The following is an 8,653-nucleotide window of genomic DNA, read 5'->3' on the forward strand; positions in this document are numbered from 1 at the left end:
GTGACACTGACTATTTATAATCGAGGTGAAAAATTCTCCCCGCAGTCGTGTCAGGGTAATTAGAAATCACAGGATTTTCCAATCCTTCGCCGATTTGATCATTGGTATTGAAGGGAGTGTATTCGGAACGAAGGTAGAATTTCATGAACACGTTGCGATATTCCGGTTTTCTCTCCCGGTTTCGCAGCTTTTGCGGTATTTCAACGTCGCGCCGGATCGATCGACCCTCAGGCTCACCGGGACGATATTCGACGTAGAAAGCCAATTGTTTGTAGTTCCTTTTTTCTTAAAACGACACGTTCCTGTCGTGAACATTCGTTCCTCTCTATCCTTCTGTTTGAACTTTCGTGACGCGAATTTTCACGCGAATTGTCGCCGGAGATATTGGAAACCGCTCAGGATATTCTGTCTCTGGCCAAACATTTTAAAACCCATAACAGATTTAAGCAATTCGCGCGTGCGATATATCGTCGTTTAAAAATGCAATGAACTTCCGGGACTCCATCAACTCTTCGATATTTCATCAGGAATTTTACAGAGTTTAACAACCCCTCATCTTGTTCCTTTTAACTCTAAGGTTCCAACTAATCGCCTTTTGTACCATTCATCGCGGAACACGGGCTCGTAGAGCTTGCCGGAGAAAACTAATTAACCGCTGATTAAGTGTTACGCGGAGCCCTTCGACTCGTCAGAGTTAATCCAATGGCTCGAAAGTTGGCCTTCCGGACCAGCGATCGCAATTAAAACCACCACTTTTCGTCCGGCGTAAAAACTATGCATCAAAAGGGTATTTACGATGCTTCGTAAGTCACGATGACGAGAGGAGACGGTTTTAGTTCGAGCGGAACGTTGCGATACGGTTTCCACAATTGGTCCAACTGTCCTCCAAATGATGGAAGACTGGCAACTGCAGGACAGCTCGGAATTCATTGGCAACGCACCACGGGGCTTCCACATCGGGCAACGTTAATTGGCCAAATAAGTCTGATCCTTATTACGCGTATTTCGTGTTCTTCCCCGAAGGATTAGCTCGAGGATGCTCCGAAGTAAATCTCCTTTCCACGGCGAGGATTTCTTGCGCCGTAATCTGCTTTGTTTAGGGCAACATGCGTGCTTGACTCGAAATGACGTTCCATTGTCTCGAAGCGTCTGTCTCGAGGTAAAAGCTTTTCATTGCAATTTTTGCTTAGATGTACATTTATGTGCTGGCTAACAGAATGTGGGAGAACAGAACAGATAAAATAGGTTCGTCCTTGGTGGCGAGTAAACGTTACACGATACGGTGCGACCTTCGGATGTAAATTAAAAACTGAAAAATCATATTCCATCGAAGGACACTTCTGAAAGCGACAGCGGATAAAGAAGTCCTTTGTGCCTTCGATAGCCAAACAATCGACCGAAAATATATTTCTCCCCGACGGCAGGAAGCTGTTCAAAAGCACCCTTCTTTGCCATAAAAAGAACTCCTACAGATATCGTCAAAATGAAACGCGTCGTTTTCAAGAAACCCGCTGAAAAATATGCAAATGCACGAGGAAGAAGATAAAGGGTGGTTTTCGAAATGCCTTTTTCTCGCGTATACATCAGCGATTTATAAAGGCACCGCCATTTTCTTTACCAGTTTCTTCCGCTGAAAATTGCTTTTACGATTCATGGTATCGCTTTCAATTTATCCGAGCGTAAATATCCCCGCTTAATTATCTGCGTTTCTCCATTGCCGTAATTACGTGGGTAGCTAGGTGGGCACCACCCTCCAAGGTGGACTGATCCTCGTGTACAGCGATGAAGGACGTACAATGTAAGGGATATTTACCACAGTGCGCTATGCAAACTTCACAATTTCCAGATTCTAAAATTTATTTACTAAGCGTTGTCGAAATAACTCTGATCCCAGACAAAAATCTAGGTTACGCCAACGGCGTCCGTTTAAGTCGTGAAGCGTCGTGTCACGGGATTTTGGTTAGCACGATGGTGTTTCGGGCCGAGCGAATTGAGCGGAAAGCTGCGTTTTACGATTGTCCTTGCGAAGAGAGACCATAACTGTCAGCGATTGGGAGGTCCTGATCGTTGGTTCCACGTGGTCACGAGGGAGTGACAAGCACGCAAACAGTCGAAGCAGATCCCCAGGAAAGAGGGTGTGGGTGTTTTTTCCTCGGGCCGAGACTCAAATGGCTTCTACGCGTAAGAAATTGCGGATCTAGCTGAGATATCAGAAGTCTCCGCGACCTTCTGGCAATCATCGTTGCTCCTCTTCGTCTCGTTGCCCCTGGTCCTGTAATATTCGGCTCTCACGAGCGCCTAAGCAAGAAAGGGAAGCGATGCTCGATGATAGCCACCCTCCTACTGCCAGAGAACGAAATCAATAAAGCCGGAGCAAGTTTTCCCTCCGTTCTTTCACTCCTTCTTTCCACTCCTCTTCTACGATCACTCGTTTCCTCTTCCTCCAGTCTTACGCCGCCTCTTTTATACACTCAATGTGTTTCCTTCCCTGCACACCATGTAGTCGATGTTCTCTTGAATTTCCGCGTGTACCGAGTTGTCGTTAAAGGTCGATTCACAGCTCGCAGACCTCTTTGTGTCGTTCGCGGTCTGCAACGATAGAACTACCTCGACAAAGAGTAGCAAGGGGTTTATTGCGGATTAAATGGAGCGAAGGTTGGATGATTAATGTCGTATAAATATCTTGATTCCATTCTCTCGGATAATCAGAAAAATACCTGCTGAAACAACTTGAAAATTGAAAACGAAAATGAAAGAAATACTCGAAATGAATTAACCCCTTTGTGTCTCATCGATTAAAGGGTTAATAGTGTGAATCGAACCTAACTCTTCGGTGTTTGCTCGAGAAACATGAATTTTCTCGTGAAAATTCCCTTTACGTGTCCCTCCGCTGTATATTCACTTATACATCACGCTGACAGCATGGATGCTGGAATATTGCTGAACAGGATGGTAATTCATCAACGCAGAAACTTCGTTTCATCGTGCATGAAAGTAAAAGCGGTATAAAATTACCGCTTAAAATTCCGTTTAAACTGGTCTGTTTAGTTCGGTCGTTTCTACGCAACAAAGCTATAGAGAATGATAAATGAAACGATACAATGTAGCTATCAGAGAGAAATCGTAGCAACGTTGTTTTTCCACGTCGATACATGTTTTCCGAGACCATCGTTCCGGGAGAGACAAAACCGATGACGATAATAAGATACGACACTATGAGCTGGAAATTTCATCACGCGAAAACGTTTTATGGGCTTACACACTGGTACTCGACGAAATTGCCGACTGTTCTGTAATTAAATTAAACGTTAAAGCGAGCCTTGGTTCGAGCAACGATAAATCGATGCGGCACACATGAGTCTAAACGCGCTTCCGTCGCTTCGAAAGGTACATTGCGTACGACAAAACGAAATTGCATTGCCATCGATGCGCATGCAATTCTATATTGTTCGCGCGATTGCCAGCTTCGACATACTGGAATTAATTGATTAAATCTACCGGTCCGTTGGTTGTGAGAGCACGATCTCGTGTACATTTTTCCAGAGCTGGGAAAAGTTCCATTCAAAATTATAACAACACGTGACGTTTGGTGATACGTGATCAGCGCGTACATCTATCGCGTGGTACATCAACGCATAGAGAATTAATGCTTGGTAATTCGATACTTGGTACATCAAGGTGTAAAGAATTAACGCCTGGTAATTCGATACGTGGTACATCAACGCATAGAAAATGAAAGCTTGGTAATTCGATACGTGGTACATCAACGTGTAAAGAATTAACGCTTGGTAATTTGATACGTGGTACATCAACGCATAGAGAATTAAAGCTTGGTAATTCGATACGTGGTACATCAACGTGTAAAGAATTAACGCTTGGTAATTCGATACGTGGTACATCAACGCATAGAGAATTAAAGCTTGGTTATTCCATACGTGGTACATCAACGTATAAAGAATTAACGCTTGGTAATTCCATACGTGGTACATCAACACATAAAGAATTAACGCCTGGTAATTCGATACGTGGTGCATCAACACATAAAGAATTAATGCTTGGTAATTCGATACGTACATCAACGCATAGAGAATTAACTTTCAGTAATTCGATACGTACACCAACACATAAAGAATCAACACTTGATAATTCCACGCCTCACAACTCAACGTGGCGATACAGCCCGCAACGAAGGAGTCCATAACATTAGAAATGTACCGTTTCCACTACCTGGTTTACGTAACTTTTCCATTACACAATGGCAGAGTACAGTAGCTAGTTACCTGGCGTTAAATTTATTCACAGCTATGGCTGACCCGGACGGTGTTGCATTAACCGTGTTAGCAACTCTTGAGTATAGGGCGCGACAATAGAGGGGATTGTTGCGGTCTTAAGGCAAACCCCGTATGAAAAGTTTCGGTTGTGTCGGGGTCCGGTTTTCCGGTTACGTCGCAAACGCTCCGGATGCGTGTGCTGTGCACGGTGGGCGTGTCGTGCTCGGCAAATCGTCTTTCGATGTATGCCTGAGTGATTTCAAATAGAAGAAATAGCACCGACGGAGAGGGCGCGAAGGCAACAAGGGGTTGGAACTATAAATATGGTTTTTTATTTCCTTTCGAACGTACGTTGGGTGTAACCCTGCTGGAGGTTTATCACCTTGGCGACAGGTTAGGGTTTCGAAGATGGACTTCATTCGGTTGCAGACGTAATAATTTAGTACCGGGTGAAGGGGATTTTATGATGCGAATTATTCGATTTTTGTCTTCCAAATCGTGCAGAGATAACACTTCTTCTTTGCGCTAATTCGACACGTTAGAAAGTCGAAGGCGTGAAACATCGAGGTTTTCAGAATTAATTACCAAGTTCGTTTCTGTTTCACCTCGCGTTTCTAATAACTTGGAGCAGAGCTACGTTCAGTGAGTAAACTTCTAGCTAGCTTGACAGCAAACATTCAAGGCGAGAGCAACCATCAGACACGTGTTTACGAGTGTCATTCGCAGCGAATCGGTCCGTGATCGCGTATTTCCCTTGAACTCTAAACTTACCATTTTCTTCATAATCCCACAGCGTACCGGAACTTTAGAAGTCGGAACGTAAACCTAATACAAACTTCGGTAGCTCAATTTAACGCTGTTATACACGTGGTGATAGAACACGTAGAGATGCCGCGTGGCGATGCAACGAATACAACGCGTGACAATAGAACGATCTACTGAAATCGCGTTCAATTCCCAAACGAATTCGTACACGATTGTAAAACAAACAGAAAGCACGACGAAATCAAGTTACCGGCTAACGAGCGATAACAACACGATCCATTTTAGACAAACACTGAACCGAGTAATCTATCGAAGCCAGCCGATCTGGTCCATTTTCGAAGCCGTCGATTCAGCAACGGGTTAGTCATCTTGGGGAACAATGAGAAATTCGACGGAACAAGCGCAAGCCACGATATCAGAATATTGTGCATGTTGTCGATGCCTCCGGGGTTTACCTGTTTCTCGACAAAGCCCTTTCAAACCTCCATCCATCAGTTTCTTTGGGCCTCCCTTTATCGATGTATCCACCGTGGATCACGAATGCAATCGCGATGGCCCATCTGCAGGAACCTCGAACTTCAGATTACGAACGCAAACGTTGCTGATCGACGTTCATCCGAGAAACTTAATTCGTTTTGACGTCGTCGTTTAACCCTCCGTGTCTCGCGACAGTCCTCTATTCGGTAACCGAATTACTACGTTGCGCACTTTGACAGATGCTAGATCTCTCGATAAGCCTTATCGTTCTGCACGAGAAAACAATTCACGATAAATAAAGACATCTAATTCACGATTCGTCGAGCATTCATGGAACACTTTCCTTTTCTGGTGGGCGTCTTTGGCGGTCGGTACGTGACTGCTGAATGCTGCAAACTTTCAATTTTCCGGAGAGAGGCAAACCCATTTCAATTTGCCAGGCTTTCGAGGTAAATGATAAGAGATTCGGAAAGATTACTGAAAAGATGTCACGTCTTTCGTTAACATTTCTATACTTTGCGTTTGTAATAGTATTTCAGTACCTTTAATCTAAAGCTGCAAACGCTAATGTCTTTATCCCTTATTTGTTATTTTGTACGTGGCGAACAAAATTCCTATTGAAGGATGAAAGTTCGAGGAATTCCAATCATCGTACCTCGGTAGAAGTTATCGTCTAAGCGATTAACGATTAAAACAACTGCTTTTAACGAGGTAGAGCCGTTTCCGTTCGATACAAAGCGGCTTTTAAAGCCAGTTAATGGTCCACTAAGTGACCTGTAATCGAAAAACTTTCCACACAATACAGCTTGATCTAAAGGTGCTGGGGTCGAGAGATTGCACCGGTTGCTGCACATCGGCCAATATGGTGGTAACGCGATACCAGGCTGTATTACCTCTTTAATCATAAGCTTTAACGTATGTACGCCATGTATCGAAGAGGATATTAACTTTTCGCGATAAGATCTCCCGTCTACGCAACGTCGATTCTGTCCACCGTTCATGAAAATCATTGTCGACACCCCTGCGACGCGCACCCCTAGTGTACCATTCTGTTTCAGATTGTTCCTCTTTAAAATAGACTCCCATTATTTAAAATGTTGCTCGAGCAATGAGACCCGCGCTCTAATCATTGATTGTTTGAAACACGATCGAAATCCTCGTCAACGAAGTCTGACGAGGTTCGGAAACTATTAATTGCTGCTTTAGAAATTCCCATTTATAAATACCACGATCTGATTTCAGAAACGCGAGCAACGAAAGTACCGATGCTTCGGACGACCCCGTGACTTTGCTCGACCTTGACCCGGTTTCGAACGACGCGAAATAAATTTCCATAATCCATGGAGTTGATTCGGCACCTCCGTGCAACATTAAAGTCCCATCGTTCCGCTTGTCTTCCCGTGTTCGCGACAGACCAGAAGTAACCGTGTAACTTGCTGTTTCCCTTGAAACTTCTGCAGATAAATCAACCCTCGATGCGTGCATGAGTTCCAGCAAAAACATAGTAGACCATAATTCAGGCGATAGAATCAAAATTGTACCGCAGAGAGAAATTGATGTTACCCAAAGCACTTACGATAACGAATCGTTGTACATAATCCGCATAAACCGCTCATCGTTCAGCAATAACCACGAGCAGCGACGATTATGCCTCGAAATTACTTGACTCGGACGGTTTCCACGATTTTAATTGGTCGACCGCAATAACGTTAGTGCGGAACGATTAGGCGATTGTCAGCGGAGGATCGAACACGTTCACGAAAGTGTAGAGTCGTGTACTACGTCGAGCACAATTATTAATGCCGGCCTCTTTCAGGCATTCTCCTCCGGACAGGATCCTTTGTCACGAAGTCCTTTTTTCTGGTAGGTCATGTGTCACGCGACCGGGAGAATTGCCATGGCCCGAATGAAATCGTCGGATGTCAACCCTAAAGTACAGCCACTCGAGTTACTCGGAAACACGAATCCAGAGGACAACAGACGTTTAACTCTAACATTGTCAGCCGTCGAAAATAGGATGCTACCCCTGGCATCGAATGCCCTGAAAAGAGATTCGGTAAGGATCGCTAGGTACTGTAGACCTTCATTCAGAATTATGAAACCTCTGATAAGAAAAATGGACGAAGGGATTATAGCAGAGTGGTACAGTAGATAAGCTTGGTAACGTAAAAAGTTTAGATTCGATTTTTGGGATGTTCTAAATCCTATTTTTCACGGATTATCATAAACTACCGAACCACCGGATTTTTGAAACTTCTCTAGGATTTTTGCGGACGAATTTGCAGAATTTCAGCTGTCCTCGAATTCTGTAGCTCGCGGTGACCCCAGGGGAAATGAGGAAAACGTTGAAACTGCGGTGATTTGATCTCGGTCCAAACGAATAAAAATTCAAACTACACGCTGAAACTGGGATACAGAGTAAATCGAGATTTTTTTGGGAACATGTCAATCCTGAGGAAAACGTGATTCCGTTGAAACTATTTTAATTGACGATCCATAGAGATTTCGCAAACGTTCGCGAAACAGACGAATTGTTTCGCGAAACCTTTCGTATTTTCCTGACACTATTGATCCTTTATCTCTTTCCTATGGAGATGATATGCATCCGTTCGTTTAACGTCTAAAAAGATTAGAGGAAAACAGCTGTATCCAAATCGATGCAAGTCCATGGAAAAGTTGGAAAGCTCTGAGAAGTTTGTCCCTAGTTGTTTCGATATTTTCTCTTTCCCTTCTGGAATACTTCCCTTCCAGACGCGTATTTACATTTAGATTGAATTCCGTATTTGTTGAGCAACTACGTAACTCCACTGGACGCAGATTTCTGACGGGAAGAGTCTACTTATCCAAGCTATTTCTTATACGAAATGTGGCTCCGGGACACTTGTCAACCTTCGGACTAAATTTACCAAAAATCGTATGATCATTTTTTAGTCAAAAATATTCTAGGTATTAACCTTTACAAAATGCAGAAGCCTGCACCTACCAAAAACGTCTGAATAAATAATGGCTCGCTTAATTACTTGATTACACCTTTACTCCCGTTTAAACAAAATGAATTTCACTGGGACTTAATTATGCGTCCTCGAGCAGTGTGCTTGATTGCTCCTTTAAGTTGGTAGACTGTGTTTACTCGATTAGGT

This window comes from Megachile rotundata, chromosome 12, assembly GCF_050947335.1.
Source record: "Megachile rotundata isolate GNS110a chromosome 12, iyMegRotu1, whole genome shotgun sequence".
Lineage (NCBI taxonomy): Eukaryota > Metazoa > Arthropoda > Insecta > Hymenoptera > Megachilidae > Megachile > Megachile rotundata.